This window comes from Delphinapterus leucas, unplaced genomic scaffold (genome assembly GCF_059928025.1).
Source record: "Delphinapterus leucas isolate spDelLeu-1000000601 "Yukka" unplaced genomic scaffold, BTC_Dleu_Yukka2 spDelLeu_asBTCV2_sq40, whole genome shotgun sequence".
NCBI classification, from domain to species: domain Eukaryota; kingdom Metazoa; phylum Chordata; class Mammalia; order Artiodactyla; family Monodontidae; genus Delphinapterus; species Delphinapterus leucas.
In genome coordinates, this window is record NW_028322249.1 from 1,873,540 (window position 1) to 1,889,974 (window position 16,435).

Below are 16,435 nucleotides of genomic sequence, written 5' to 3' on the forward strand. Positions count from 1 at the left end.
TTGCATTTCTGCTAGAATACTTGGAAATAAATTTTAGATAGCATATTTCACAAACATCATATTTAAAATTTCTTCAAGTCAGTATTGTACAAATTTATGATTGTAAAATCCTACAATTTTAGGATTGTATTAGTTTACAAAATATTTGTTGTCTCTTCACTATGAGAGGACTTACATTCCTATCTCATTAACTCCAGGCTTGACTATTGTACTTACACTGAATTTGACCAATAAAATATGAACAGAAGAGGGATGAGGCACTTCCAAGGAAAATCTTTAAGAACCTTTGATGGTTCCATCATTTTATCTTTTCCATTTCCCATGAAAACAGAAATATATTTAACTGGGACTGGTCATCTAGCTCAGTTCCTTTAATAAAAATGAGAAGCACATCCACAGACAAACCATCATGAACATGTCACAATAATAGGAAATGCATCATTTTTATTTCCTTTTTTGTATGTGTCCCTGAAACTTTGTGGTTTATAACTTAAGCATAACTTAGCTAAGGCTGACCAATGTGAGTACACAATTTTTTGTTTATTTGTTTGTTTTGCATATATATTGTTCCAAAAAAGAGCAATGTTATTTTTCAAATTTTAGGTGCTTAATAATTATTTTTCCTATGACTGAATTTTGCTGTCATGTATTAAGTATAAACTTGCCATAGAATATTTAGATATATTGTTTTTCTCTATTTTGGTATTTAGGTTAAAACACAGTTACTCACATCTCTCAAACCTTATTATATCCCTAAGGAGTGTGTGGATGCATAGATAGATAGAGCAGCTCTAATTTGAAAATTGAATCAAAATCTCTGAAAGAGGGACCAGATATTTGCATATTCATCAACCTTACTCAGATAAGTATAATGCACACCGAAGTTGTAGAACTGTTGTTAAATGCGATGATACCTAAATCTTTTAACCATTCATAAACATAAAAATACAATATGTCAGAAATAATTTTAGTTACTTGCCATGAAAAGCAAAGAAAATTAAAATGTATATGCAATGTATAGGTGTTTTTTATTCAGAACTATTTATCAAATATATATAATTTTATGTAATTTTATACATAAATTTCAAAATTTATGCATTCTACATATAAAATTTTAGAATCTAAAATTAACGCATTTATCACTTGAATCTTTCAGAATTGTTTGTCAGAGTTTCTCTTCCATATCCTGTTTTTTCACTTGGAGTCATCTTCATTTCTTTCAACTAACAATTAAAGATTATTTAAGAACAAGATTTGTCTTCTCATTAGGGAGAAAAAATAAAGATTTATTAATTGCAAATTCCTCCTAATAGACATGTGGGGAAATTTACATTTTACAAGGAGATATCAATGTTTTTCCTTCTCTTTTTTACCTGTCCACGACTACTGTCCAAATAAGAATGACATATTAATTAAGCAAAATCAAGATGTTACCTATGAATCTCACATTTTGATAAAGATTGCTGTTCTTTTGATTACATTCCTCCTCAGCTTACCATTAACTTATCATTCACCTTCTCTCTTAACCAGATATGACATATTATGGAGATACTACTACAAAGAAATGATACAATTTAGAAGAAAATGCTGGATAGGTTTTAGGATAGGTTCTGCTGCTAACAAGAACAAAAATGTTATATACATTTGAAAAATTGTCAAAATAGCAAAAATTGTCAGGTCAAGATTTGAGTAAAATAAGAAAGCCACAGAGGTAACATACAAAAAGATAACATACAAAATATGCAGTAGAGTTTTAAAATTATATTGAGACATATCACAAAACACTTTAGACCAAGGTTCCTCAACCTTGGCACTATTAACATTTTGGATCAAATAAGGTTTGGTTGATGGGAAGGTTGTCCTCTATATTGCAGGATAGTTCACAGCATCCTAGTTTCTACCTACTAAATGTCAATAGAAAAAATCCTGTTGTGACCAAAAAAAAAAAAAAAAAAATCCCATTGAGGGCAAATTAGCCCTCATTTAAGAACCAATGCTCTAGGTCAGTAAATAAAATTGAGGTTAAAAAAAATGTTTTTTAATTTCTGGAAATACATAACCTACAAAAATTGACACAAGAAGAAAATGAAAACTTAAACAATCCTTTACTCATAGTAACAAATTAAATAGTACTGAAGCCACTATCCTCATCCACAAAAATTCTCCCCCCCAAAATAATATTTCTAGATGGACCACTGCATAGAGGATTTCTACTGTGCCAACACAGCTAGGCTGATGCTGCCTTTTTACAGAATTCTCTTTCCTACATAATTACAGGTTAGCATGACCAAATGAAGCACTTTGCAAGAAATTTGGAAGGGAGAACTATGTAGCAGACACATTAATTTTACATTAGGAAGGTTTTTTGTTTGTTTCCGTTTCTTTGCTTTTATGGCTTCCAAATGGGCTGTGAAATTTGGAGCAAAAAAAATGATGAGTTCACAACACTAATTTTCCTGCCCAAATCTCTTATAAGGGAGCTGACTACCATAAAATAAAACCTCATCTTCTATAGACATAGTGCTCATATTTATAAAAGTCATACCTGTGTCAAAGAGTGTTTTTCCTATGTTTTCCTCTATGAGTTTTATAGTGTCTGGTCTTACATTTAGGTCTTTAATCCATTTGGAGTGTATTTTTGTGTATGGTGTTAGGTAGTGTTCTCATTTCATTCTTTTACATGTAGCTGTCCAGTTTTCCCAGCACCACTTATTGAAGAGGCTGTCTTTTCTCCATTGTATGTTCTTGCCTCCTTTGTCATAAATTAGGCAACCATATGTGTGTGGGTCTATCTCTGGTCTTTCTATCTTGTTCCATTGATCTATATTTCTGTTTTTGTGCCAGCACCATATTGTCTTGATTACTGTAGCTTTGTAGTATCATTTGAAGTTGTGGAGCCTGATTCCTCCAGCTCCACTTTTCTTTGCAGTATTATTTTGGCTATTCAGGGTCTTTTGTATTCCCATATGAATGTGGTACTGATGAACATAGTGGCAGGGCAGGAATGTAGATATAGGGAATGGAGTTGAAGACACGGGGTGGAGGGGCAAGCTGGGGTGAAGTAAGAGTAGCATTGACATATATACACTACCAAATGGTAAATATTTAGCTAGTGGGAAGCAGCAGCATAGCACAGGGAGATCAGCTCGGTACTTTGTGATGACCTAGAGGGGTGGAATAGAGAGGATGGGAGGGAGGCTCAAGAGGGAGGAGATATGGGGATATATGTATGTATATGGCTGATTCACTTTGTTGTACAACAGAAACTAACACAGTATTGTGAAGCAATTATACTCCAATAAAGATCTATAAAAAATCATACCTAAATTATAAGATTAGAGAATTGAATTCTCAAGCTTGCAAGGCTTTTTATGATAAATTTAGGGTATTGATTGGGAAGGATTGGGGTCCTAAATATTAGGATAGAGGCATATGGAAAAATTCCAAATAAGATTGGAAAGTTGACTTTTAAACTCTGCTAAACTGCCTTTCTTTTAGAATTATCTCTTCAACCTCTTGTTTTAAAGACGTTAGTTTCCTCTTGTTTGAAGAAACTATAATTTCCTCCCCACTGAGACAGTTCTCTTGCAAGAAGAGACTGCTAATCCTCTCCATATCCTATCTCCAACAATTCTTAATGCTCCTACATCTATAACCAGAGTCAAGTTCCATCAGGGCCCAGAAGGTAATGTACAAAGTGTGACATGGAAAGTATTACACATACCAAAAATTTTTCACATATGATTTTAACATTCTACATTTACCAAAACCTAGGTAAACAAGTGAGAATTAATCCTAAGGTTTTTAGATTAAGGTAGAAGAAATACAAATTTGGCTCAGGCTGAGGAGAGCATTAAGGTCTCACTTAGCCAAGATTCTGGATTCAATATGTTAAATCAAGAAGATAGGAGTAGCTTTAACATTTTCCTTTGCAAATGACTAAAATCTGGGACCAAAAAGTGCTTACATTTAATTAAATTAAATGCTAGAAATTCCCTGTCATATTACTGAGGGATATAACCAAAGTCTTAGTGAGATCGGAACAGTAGAATGTATTTATGATGTCATATTTGTTTATTTATCTCCTAATGCACCCCTCAGGTGGATCAGAATACACTCTCTTCATTAAGTCTGGAAGAAATATATTCATGGGGAGTCCACAGTGTCCTTAATGAGCTCCTTTGTGATTACATATTTTTTTCTTTTTAAATATATATTTACTTATTTAGCTACATCGGGTCTTGGGTGGGGCAAGTGGGACCTTCGCTGCAACCTGAGGGATCTTTCATTGTGGTGCATGAGCTCCTCATTACGACGAGCAGGCTTCTCTCTAGTTGTGGTGCACAGGCTCCAGAGCACACAGGCTCAGTAGATGCGATGTGCAGGCTTCTCTCTAGTTGTGGCTCATGGGCTCCACAGTGCACAGGCTCTGTAGTTTGCAGCACGTGGGCTATCTAGTTGTGGTGCACGGGCTCCGGAGTGCACGGGCTCAGTAGTTGCGACACACCGGCTCAGCTGCCCTGTGGCATGTGGGATCTTAGTTCTCCAACCAGGGATGGAACTCGCGTCCCCTGCATTCTTAACCACTGGACCACCAGGGAAGTCCCTGTGATTACTTTCTATTGTTCAGAAATATAAGCAGAAACTACTGTCATGGATCTGGGCTCCCAGAAATCAATGGGGATAATGGAATTCCAGGGTGGCAGATGGCAAATAGAGGCACTTAATCTCCAGAGATAAAATAGTAATGGTAACTCCACTGCAGAGCAGAGCTGAAGCAGGAATCAGAATGTCTATGCTGCAAAGATTTTGGTGTTGAATAGTTCATCATTATGTACCTAGAACTAAAATAAATGAGTAGTCTGTTAAATTTGTAAAAGTAAAAATTCCCAAATGTGTTAACCGTGATCTGTTTTAGAACACAATACAGTCACAGACATCCCTCAACCAGTTTACAGTAACCAGAGTCATTTTAATGAAAAGAAGACTGAGTCCACTTGAGGAAAGACCTAGCTATATAGCCCAAAATGGATATTGTTAATATTTCTCCTAGCTTTTCCCTAAAGACCTGCAAATATTTACCATGGTTACTATGAACTGGTGAAGGTGAAATTATCAGACTTTTCAAGGGCATTTGACATTGACTCTGACCTCCCACTGATGCCTGGAGATAAAAATAGAACTGTAATGTACTAGTCAGAAGAGAGGCTTATGAAGGTCACATAATCAATGGAGTGTGTCCATTTCATAGTAGACCCAGTGGACACCTAAACCCACACCGTGACTATCTTCTGAGTTCCAAAATACATAATCAGATAGCACATGCTCATCAGCGGACTTGGTTCTTTAACCCGTGGAAAGGGCTTTGTTATGGTAGGGAAAGCCTAGTGAAAACCCCTAGATCTTCCTTTACACATAAAATATAAAACCGGAAACAACATCACATCCCAAGAGGGATTTCAGAGATTAACGTCACTATCAAGCCCCTAAAAATGCTGGAGTTTATTCCTACCACAGCTAATTCAACTTACCTATTTTGCTTGTGCAGAGGACAGATGTAAATAACCATTATGAAATGAGATTATTGAAAATATAATCATGCAGTGATTCCAATTGCATCTGCTAATCTAGATGTAGTTTCATTGCTGGAGCAAATCATTACATCTCCTGTCAACTGATAGGCAATGATAGATGTGGACAATGCTTTTCTTCTCTAAACTTTTGAGCAAAGAGGTAGTTTGCTTTCAGCAGGTAGAGCCAGAAACACAATTGTACTATTCTAGCTCAGGGGTATATTAACTGTTAAGCGTTCTGTCATAGTCTAGTCTGTAATGACCTGAAACACCTCTCAATTCAAAAGGATGTCATGTTTATACATTACATTTATGATGCGGTGATTTTGCATCTGATGAAGAGGAAGTATCAGCAACTCTAGAGACTTTGACATGCATGTTAGAATGTTAGGAAGTATCAGCAACTCTAGAGACTTTGACATGCACGTTAGAGACTTTGACATGCATGTTAGAAGTTAGTCTGTAATGACCTGAAACACCTCTCAATTCAAAAGGATGTCATGTTTATACATTACATTTATGATGCGGTGATTTTGCATCTGATGAAGAGGAAGTATCAGCAACTCTAGAGACTTTGACATGCATGACATGGTGGGGTGTTGCTTCATGTTTATGTCATGTTTATACATTACATTTATGATGCGGTGATTTTGCATCTGATGAAGAGGAAGTATCAGCAACTCTAGAGACTTTGACATGCATGTTAGAATTTGGGAATGCATCCCACAAAATTCAGGGACTTGCCACCTTGGTGACATTTCTAGGGGCTCCATCTCATAGGAATGTTGAAATATCCCTTCCAAGATGAGAGATAAATTGCTGCATCTTGTCCCTCTACTATTGAGAAAAGTTTTAACAGTCTATGGGTCTCTTTAGATTTGGAATGCCACATATATCTCACTTTGCTGTATTATTCTTACTCATTTATTTAGTATCCTGAAAAGCTGCCAGTTTTGAGTGAGACTAAGTTTCTGCAACATGTCCATCTGCCAAGAAAGCTGTTCTGCTTGGACCATATGACTCAACGGATCCAATTTTGTTTTAAGTGTTTATGGCAGAAAACAAATGTATTGAACCTTTTGCAGGCTGGTATAAATGATTCACAGAATGGAGTTTTGGAATTTTGGAGAAAGCTATAATAGTTCCTACATATAACTTTCCTTCTGAGACATCACTTCTTTTTGATACCTTGCCTTAGCAAAGATGAAGTGCTTTATTTAACACAGGGCAGCCAGTTATCATAAAGCCTGAGACGCCCATCATGAACTGGGTTTATCTCAAGGAAATCAATTGCTGCTAAGAAAGTACATGGATACAAAACTTCAAATTTACAAAGTTCTATACAGGATGGAGGCTGACTTTTGCAATACTTTAATTTTTTTTTTGGTTATAGGAAAATAATTTTTATATTCAAATGCATATAAGTCTTAAGCAACTTACAGAATTTACTGTTGGAGTAAAAATGATTTTGGGAGCAAGACAAGCACCTCAAAGAGGAGAAGCAAAGATTAAAGAATTGGGGGCTTCCCTGGTGGCGCAGTGGTTGACAGTCCAACTGCCGATGCAGGGGACGCGGGTTCGTGCCCTGGTCCGGGAAGATCCCACATGCCGCGGAGCGCCTGGGGCCCGTGAGCCATGGCCGCTGAGCCTGCGCGCCCGGAGCCTGTGCTCCGCAACGGGAGAGGCCACAACAGTGAGAGGCCCGCGTACAGAAAAAAAAAAAAAAAAAAAAAGAATTCGGAGCCGCTGTAATCAAGGCAGGCTCTGCCTCCCAGATACCCTGCTCCTGAGCTGTGTTCTTTCCCAACAAAGCCTGCTGCCTGACAGCACCAGACCCTGTGCAGAAAAAAAAAAAATTGGTTTATTTGTTTTGTTTAAGTAAATCAATAAACGACAAATGGTCTTGAATAAGGAGGGAAGGGGGCAGGGCACAACCTTTAAAAGAATGATATAGCCATAGGACATGACAAAAACTGTTTAGAACCAACCTGGTCCAAGATGGCGGAAGATTTGACTCCCAGTGGACCTTGGGCTTCATTATATGCTCATTGTAATACATTAGCATGCTAAATGACACACCCACCAGCACCATGACAGTTACGAGGCTGACTATAAAAGACCAAAAAGTGGGCGGTGGTCCAATTCCTGGAAATCCCCATCCCTTCCCCCAAATAGTTGGAATAATCCTCCGACTCATTAGTCTATGAAATTACTCACCCCTATAAAAACTGACAACCCTGTACCCTGGGGCCTCTTACCTTCAGAGATGGCCCACACTCTGTGGAGTATGTATCTCCCTGAATAAACCTTCTTTCACTTTACTATAGCTCTCTCTTGAACTCTTTCCTGTGCGAAGCCAAGAATCCACACTTGGCAGCCGTCCCAGGGACTCGCCTGAGACCTGGGACGTGACCATCTTCTCGCACTCCACTTTATCTCCTGCAAGTCTGAATTGAAATAATAAATATTAAATTAGCTTTCTTCTAAAGGGATTTTTACATTTTCTTTAGTTTATGATAAGCCTAGAATGTGTGGTAACTTGGAATAAGAAAAAAAGAAAGATTTGAACGCAAAAGGCTGTAATGAACTACAAGGGGATGATTGGGTTCTATGGATAAACTGAGGAAGATAAGGATGCCAAAGATTCCACAGTTAAGTCATTTGCTGTTTTGTGTTTGGTTATGAGTTCTCTCCTGTGTGGTCAGGTCACTGGAAGTTGCTGTTCTCTTGCTCTCTGTACATCCCCAGCTAGACCAGTGCCTGGGGTCTAGCTACACCCTACTCACATGACTGACCTTCCTACATACTGTCCCCAGGCCCCAGCTAGAGATTGTTCTTATCAAAGAGGAGGTGAGGGGCATGCCCGCTGCTAGTTTCCCTGGTAACCAATGAGCTAACCTGACTTCAATTCCCCCTATAAGTGGCAATCTCCTCTTCCCCCCAGGAGCAAAGACTGGCACCATGTGCTGCCCACCATCTGCTGCACATGGTGGGGTGTTGCTTCAGAAGTATAAGATCCCGCTATCCATTAAACCATTGATGTCTCTGTCACTGACTCCGGGCTCTTTCTTTGTCTTGAAGCTGGGCAACTACAGGCCTTGAAGGCCAGTGGGGTGCAACCCAACACCTCCTTAATGCCCATATTTTGTTTACTGAATACAATCAAAGTTGTTATTGACAATTTGGAGAGTAATGCAAAGGACACATTAGTGGTAGGATGTCAGCAGTTGCAAAAAATAAGCCTCAATTTTGGTGATTTCAGATTGAGCTGGAATAGAACTCCCTTGGAAAATTTTAAAGTATATTTATAATAATAAAACCAACAACAATAGTGGTAGTTGTAATAATATAAACAATGATAATGACTGCCAACATTAATGCACGCTATCTGACTCAGGTATTGTTGAAGTGCTTTACCTGGATTATCACTTAATTATCACTATAATGTATGAGGTAAAACTGTTGTTCCCTCTGTTTTCAGTGAAGAATTTGAGTCACCAAAAATTTAAGAAACTTGCCAAAGATCAAACTTCTTACAAATGAAAGTCGCAGAGAGTCAGAGTTGGTAGACTTAGCTAATCACCCCTACACTAGTATACTCTCCATTTACAGAAATGAGGGGAGAGGGAGTTTAGCCTTTGATTTATATTAATTGATAGAGTAATTCTAGAACACTGAGCTTCTGTGGGTTATGAATGCTATATTTGTGTTTATTTTGTATGTATTTCCTACCTTTTAAGATTATTTTTCATTTTATTTATGTGCGACAGAATTGTGTCATGAAATAAATATCACTAGAAATATATTTCTCATACTGTCAACTGGTTGCCAAGTCACGTACTTATAACTGTTTAAAACTGAGCAAGTACTATTATGTAAACAGATGTTTCATCCTCCATAAGACTGGTGATTTATGAAATACATTTTGTAATAAGTTAAGAAGACTGTAGAAATATCACTTCCCCATAAATGAAACAAAAGAATCAATTTATTACACAGAAAATGGGTAATGTGGAAATTGGATTCTGTGACAACTCATTGAACAAACAATCATGAGCAACCACAATAAAATGTAATTTCCTTTACCTTAAATTCTTTAAAGTTAGCAGTTAAAGCTGGGATTCTCATATATGCCATTCCATATCTTCCAAGAAAATGATTTTGTGTGTCAAATATCTGTAGCAAGGATAATTCATGAGCTGAGATTTTAAGGGTGAAGAAACCAATGAAAAGTTGCACTGGTGTTCCTTTGCTTCAGACTTATAACTGCACAATGTTAATTTTTTTTCAGTTTTGTGTGAGCTTATGTAGTGACAGGAAAGCATAATATAATCAAGACAGCAGGGAGCTTCTCTCTACAACTCGAATGAATTTACATTTGTCCATTATGTAAATGATTCTTCACCATTTTCCTATTTGCCTATTTGAAGTAGCGTCAGAGTGAATTTCCATGTGCGCTTATGAAAGTGTTTTCAAAGTCTTTCTACAATGATACAAAAATACTCATTTTTTCATTAATATTAAGATAAGTTACTGGTGTATTTCTATCAGAAATAAGAAATTGGTCAAATGTGTTCTTATTTTCTTTATTTATCTTGTATATGATTTATCCTGCAAAGCTAAGTCTGTTAATAGATTTATTTCATAACCTGAATTAGCCATGATTATAGTTTTAATAGTTGGAGGTCATTAAATACTTTTTATAATGTTTTTATAATAATTAGTAAATCCTCTAAAGTTTTCACTTAAAAGGGTGTGAAAACTATGTGTTAAATAAGAACAAAAATAAAATAAAAATATTATCACATCTATGACAGATATCTTTAATCAATAAATTCTAGAAATTTATCAAATAGAAAGTTTCCAGCCTCTGCAAGTTTTGAATTATATCCCTCTTGTTTTATTCTCTTGTAAGATAAATATAGTTGAATGAATTTTGCTATAAATATGAAAAATACTTTCAACCCCAGAAGTTAAAGTGCATTTTAAAATGAATGCTTTTCAACATATTTCATTTAATAGTCAACTTTAATTTTGACTCAATGAATGCCATATATTTTTTATTCCTGAAATTTAGTTCACTTTATAGCAGTTGCACAAGTAGTCACTCACTCAGTCAGTGCAATTAATAACATACGGCAGGCAAGTAGTAAAAGTGTTTAAACCATTTATTTTCTTTAGTGCAGACTTGGGGAGGTTTGCTATGGCACAGATTTTTCACTAGTAAGCAAGTTTCTGTTCAGTAGTGTATATGACATTTTTTTCTGAGTTTATTGTCCAAAGGATAGTCTAAGCTCACAGCTCCATCCTCCTCAATGAATACTTCTCCCAAATTGCTCATCTACTTTTATGCTTTAACTATCACGTTTGTGGCCACAAACCTCATATTAACAACCAGTGCTCTAATTTTTTGTTTCTCTAATTATCTATTCAAAGCTACCTTCAAGGTATCTCCACTTTCATTTTCTCCCAACCACACAAATTTAATAGTCATAAACAAAAAGCTGTCTTTCTATTGCTCTTGTGCCTCTTCTTACCCTAGACTTTTCTTTTGCATCTGTAGATCATGCCCAGTCTGCCCTCTGCCCAGACTTGAAGTCTTCAATTTCTACTTCAGTGTCCACTTACATCCAGTACCTTCCATTGCTCTACTCTGGGCTTGTGTTCCTGCTTTAATTTGTTTCACAAAATGCCTTTATTTTGTAGTACCTCTGTCATCAAACTAAATCCCTTAGGCATCTAAGACTTTTCTGTAACTAGCAGAATGAGTTCTTTTCAGAGTCATGCTTATTTCTTATAACTATGCAAACCAACACCTTTAGTTAAGTCATCTTTATCAATACTACTCCTCCCCTTGTATCTCCTTCTACACACACACACACACACACACACACACACACACTTTATTCATATCGGCAACTATTCCTTTCCTCATTTTATGCCTCACATGGGCAACCGTTTCTAATATGCTCAACTAATTCAAACCATATATTTTACTCTAAAGGTTGCTTAAGAATTTTCTTGCAAATTCTGAATTGCTTATGCTTAAATATTTCAATTCTTGATATTCTCTTTTTACTACCTCGTCCACTGTGTGATGCATGGTGACCTGGAATTTAAGGAAAAATTGTAGAAGGATTTTCTAGAGGGTGGATGTTTTCTTTCATTTAAATTTTAATTAAATACATTGACATTATTTTAACACAATAGCACTTGTTTAAAAATGTTTCCTTATTTATAAATCAGTTAGATAGAATAGTAAAGGTCATAAAAACCAATTGTAATAAAACTATAAATTTCAGGATTTCTATGGGAACCTAATGCAAAATGTAATTCAGAAGAGGATATATGAAAGCAGATTCTGTAGAAATTCTCTGAGTTCAAATATGTCATTGTAGATTTTCACTCTGCTTCCAAATGACACAAGCGTGATATAAAGTGAACCTCTTTAAGTTTTTTATCATTTAAATTTGTGAATTTATTATCCATTCCAGCTTTTTAGTGTTTTTTAAAGACGTGGGTGGGATGCAGGCATTACTTCTTGCACCATTTTGGCTTCATACCACTAGATTTAAGCATTTAACAGTTGGAAGCCTCTTACGTGTTCATTTGTAGAAAATGAACTAGGGAGGATGGTTTCACAGTGACTCTCCTGCCTTCTCTCTGCTCCAAGTGGAACATCTGCTGGAGGTATGTGCATTCTTTCTGCAAAGACATGATGTCCTTGTACCCATTTTCAATTTCGTAATGATTGTCAGTGAGAACTGGTGAAGCGTGAAGTAGAGAGTGCAAGTTTGGTTGTCAGGAACAGCAATGATCTGTGCTAGATAGGAAGGTTGGATAGGAAGATAGAGGTTAGATAGGAAGAAAGGAGTTGATGTATTAAAAACGATGCTGGATTGAGGTCCTCTGGAAACCAAATTGGAGACATTTATTTGCATGAGATGTATCAGACGGTGCTCTTAGTCACAATTGCCATAAAGGAAAGGAAACAATGAGAGTTTGAACCTTGATGTAGTTGAAATAGAGGTTTCATTCACTCCTATGAGAAGCTCTAGAGTTTGTATGGCCAAATAGACTACAAGATCAAAATGAAAAATTGCAATAATGACATAGTCAGGAAATTAAAAAGAGGAAAGAAAGAAAGAATGAATGAAAGGGAGAAAGATTGAGAAGAGACTAGTGAATAGCTGTAAAACTAATCAAATTGAAAAGGAAAAATGTTTTAAATGAATAAAAAATCATAAATATCATGAAAAATAAATTAAAAATCATAAACTGTATATATTGGCAGAGCATAACAGGAAATATCTCATAAAACTTTGTGCACTGCACTAAATTTGGGTATCTTCACATAGTAGAAATCTATTTTAGTATTAACATAAAATTTCATGTTGTAAAGCCTCCTAAATAACCATTAACAAGATATAAGGACACATTTTTAACAGAATTAACTTGTAATTTTTAATGCCTGGATTTAGGAATAGTAAAATAAATACTGGGTTTTGATAAGCCCAGTGGAACACCAGGATATTTGAGAAGATAAAAAATTATTAATTTTAGTCATGAATTAAATTAATCAATACGTAAAATATCTACTATGACATTAATAACACTCAAATACAACTGATATTTTTCAGGCAGTATAGACCTTTCTTATTTTCCCTATTTTGCAACTTTTTGCTCTTTTTCAATTTTTAAAATTTATTCTTTTGTTTTTTTCCATCTGCCTCTTTCTAATGTTTATTATTGAAGCTAGATTTATGGATGTCAAAGGAACATATTAAAACCCACAAAATTTAGTAATAATGACTCCTCTGAAAATATGAAGTAAAGGCCAAATGCTGTTGAGTGGCATGTAGATGGAAACTCAAGAAAAAATAGTATTTATTATAAAATTAAGCTTATCATCAAATTTGTAAACATGTAAATGGTGTTAGAGACAAGATTTTTCTGTCAGTTTCTCTATATCAGTAGAAAAGGCAACAAGTGCAGAAAAATAAACAAGCAACAACGATGACCTTCCACATGCTATCTGCGCTCTCAATATTTTTGTACTTATTTGACATAGCAAACTCTTAATGAAATGCATGCTGGGGTAAGGAAGGGCGCTGGGGCAGATCGTTGTAACACTCTGCTGGTAAATAACATTGCTCCCCTCCTAATTCTAAGAATCATTCGGTTTCTCTAAGGAAATATATATATTTTGTTGTTGTTGTTATTGTTTGTGGGAGGAGGATGAGATGTCAATTTTGAAGCAATGGAAAAGAAGGAAAGATGTAAAGATAAAAACTGGAAAGACTAATTCCAGAACTGATTTTCAAAATTGCCTGAGAGAAATAATCTATATTGTCAGAAATCAGGATAGTGATTTCCTTTGGGAGTTGCTACCAGAAGCAAAGATGAAGGAGGCTTCTAGACTAAAATGTTTAACAAAATTAGTGTACCCCCTAGAACAGTAGCTCATTTTTTTTTTTTTTTTTTCAGTACACGGGCCTCTCACTGCTGGGGCCTCTCCCGTTGTGGAGCACAGGCTCCAGACGCGCAGGCTCAGCGGCCATGGCTCACGGGCCCAGCCACTCCATGACATGTGGGATCTTCCCGGACCGGGGCACAAACCCGCGTCCCCTGCATCAGCAGGTGGACTCTCAACAACTGCACCACCAGGGAAGCCCAGTAGCTCATTTTTAATGCTTCAAGAATACTTAAAAATAATTTTTTAATGATTAATGTAAACTATGGAAATAGCACACAAAATAAGTACACAACTAATCATGGTAATTCATACCTGTTTTTTTGTTGTTGTTGTTTTTGTTTTTTTTGGCTGTGCCATGTGACTGTCAGGATTTTAGTTCCCTGACCAGGGATTGAACCCAGGCCCCCTGCAGTGGAAGCCCAGAGTCCTAACCACTGGACCACCAGGGAATTCCCTCATGTCTGTATATTCTAATCATGTGATAGAGAAGATTCTAAGATATTCCCCTAAGATCCCTGCACTGTAGTGTAAATGACTTATATAATCTCCTTCTCTTGACTGTGGGTGTAGTCTGGAATATAATGGGATATCACTTCTGTGATTAGTTTACTAATAAGCTAACTGTGTGTTATGCAGAAGGGAGATTATTCTTGTGTGGCTGACCTAATTATGTAAGCTTTTAAAAGAAGGTGAAACATCAGAGATGGAAGAACACAAATGAAGATGAGAATTCCATCAATAGTCTATCATAGAAATCAATTAATGAAATTTATTTTGAGTTCATAGATTTTTATTTTATTACATTTTCTCTTTAAAATTTTAATCTAATTATTATTGTTAATTATTATAGGTACAATTATCTTATTTTATTAATTTCAACTCTTACCTTTCTAATTTTCTCTCTTCTACTTTCTTTGGGTTTAATTTGATTTTCTTTTTCCAGCATCTTAAGGGAATAATTTAAGTCATTGTATTCATAATTCTTTTTTTTCTAATATAAATACTTAAAGACACATATCTCAAGACTGTTTTAGCTCTATTGAACAAATTTTGATCTACTGTGTTTCCATATTTACTCATTAAAATATTTTCTATTTTCCTGAGTATTTTTTTGTCCCAAGTGTTATTTGTAAGTGAATTGTTTAGTTGAATATTTTCTAATTCACTTGAATATTTTAATATGCCCCTTTTTGTGAATTACTAATTTAATTATGCTGTATAAATGGACTCATACAATATGTCGTATTTGTGGATGTCTTTTTATATCTGGAATAAAATTTACAAGGTTTTTCTATATTGTAGCATGTATCATTACTTAATTCTTACAATGAATAATATTTCATTGTATGGATATAACACATTTTATTTGCTCATTTATCAGTTGATGGACATTTAGATTATTTCTACTTTTTGTCTATTAATAAACCATGCTGCTGTGAAAAAGTGAAGAGAAGTTATGGTAGATATATGTTTTTATTATTCATAGGTATATACATATGAAAATACCGAGGAGGGGAATTTCTGGATTATATGGTAACTCTATTTTTAACATTTTGAGAAACAGCTGAACTATTTCCCATGGAGTCTGTATCATTTTACATTCCTACCACCAATTTCTCAACATCCTGGCCAGCTAGTTTTATGATCTGTCCTTTTGACTTTAGTCATCCTAGTAGGCATTAAATAGAGAATATACTGTGAATATCCGACTATATCAGTATCAGAGATGATCATGTGCTGTGTGTCATTTAAATAGAGTATATTATATCGATAGTTTTTACGTATAAAACTGCCAATGCATTCTCTGGATGAAGCCCATTTAGCCGTATATACTTATTTTTATATATTGTTGGATTCATTTTTTATATATTTGGATTCATTTTATATATATAAATGAATATATATATTCATTTTTTGGATTCATTTTATATATATAAATGAATATATATATTCATTTTTTATATATTGTTGGATGCATTTTTTCCAAGTATTTTTTGAACATTCTTTGTCTATATTCATTAAGAATATTGGTCTATAGATTGCTCTTATAATGTCCTTATACTAGATGGAAAATAGCCACCTGTCTTATTTCTATAGCAAGGAAACATTTTTTCACACTAATTCATGAACTCATTCTGTTCTATCATGATACATGCAGAAATAATGCAAATTTATATTAACATAGGAAAATTAATCATCATTATCATGAGGTGTTTCTTTTCAATGAAAGAGAAGCATGTAATTTCCATGTGCAGATGCACATTTAATGGGATCAGCTGTATGGTGATGGACAGAAACTACATTTTTGGTGGTGAACATGTTGAAAAGTATGCAGAAGTAGATAATACCATGTTGTACACATGGAACTTACATAATGTCATAAACT

At 35.2% G+C, this 16,435-nt stretch overlaps 1 protein-coding gene across 1 annotated transcript in view; it reads right to left on the bottom strand.

The window, feature by feature from the left end:
- LOC149743954 (uncharacterized) overlaps positions 1 to 16,435 on the bottom strand; it is a 119,117-nt gene that overhangs the window by 22,362 nt on the left and 80,320 nt on the right. The window lies entirely within an intron of this gene.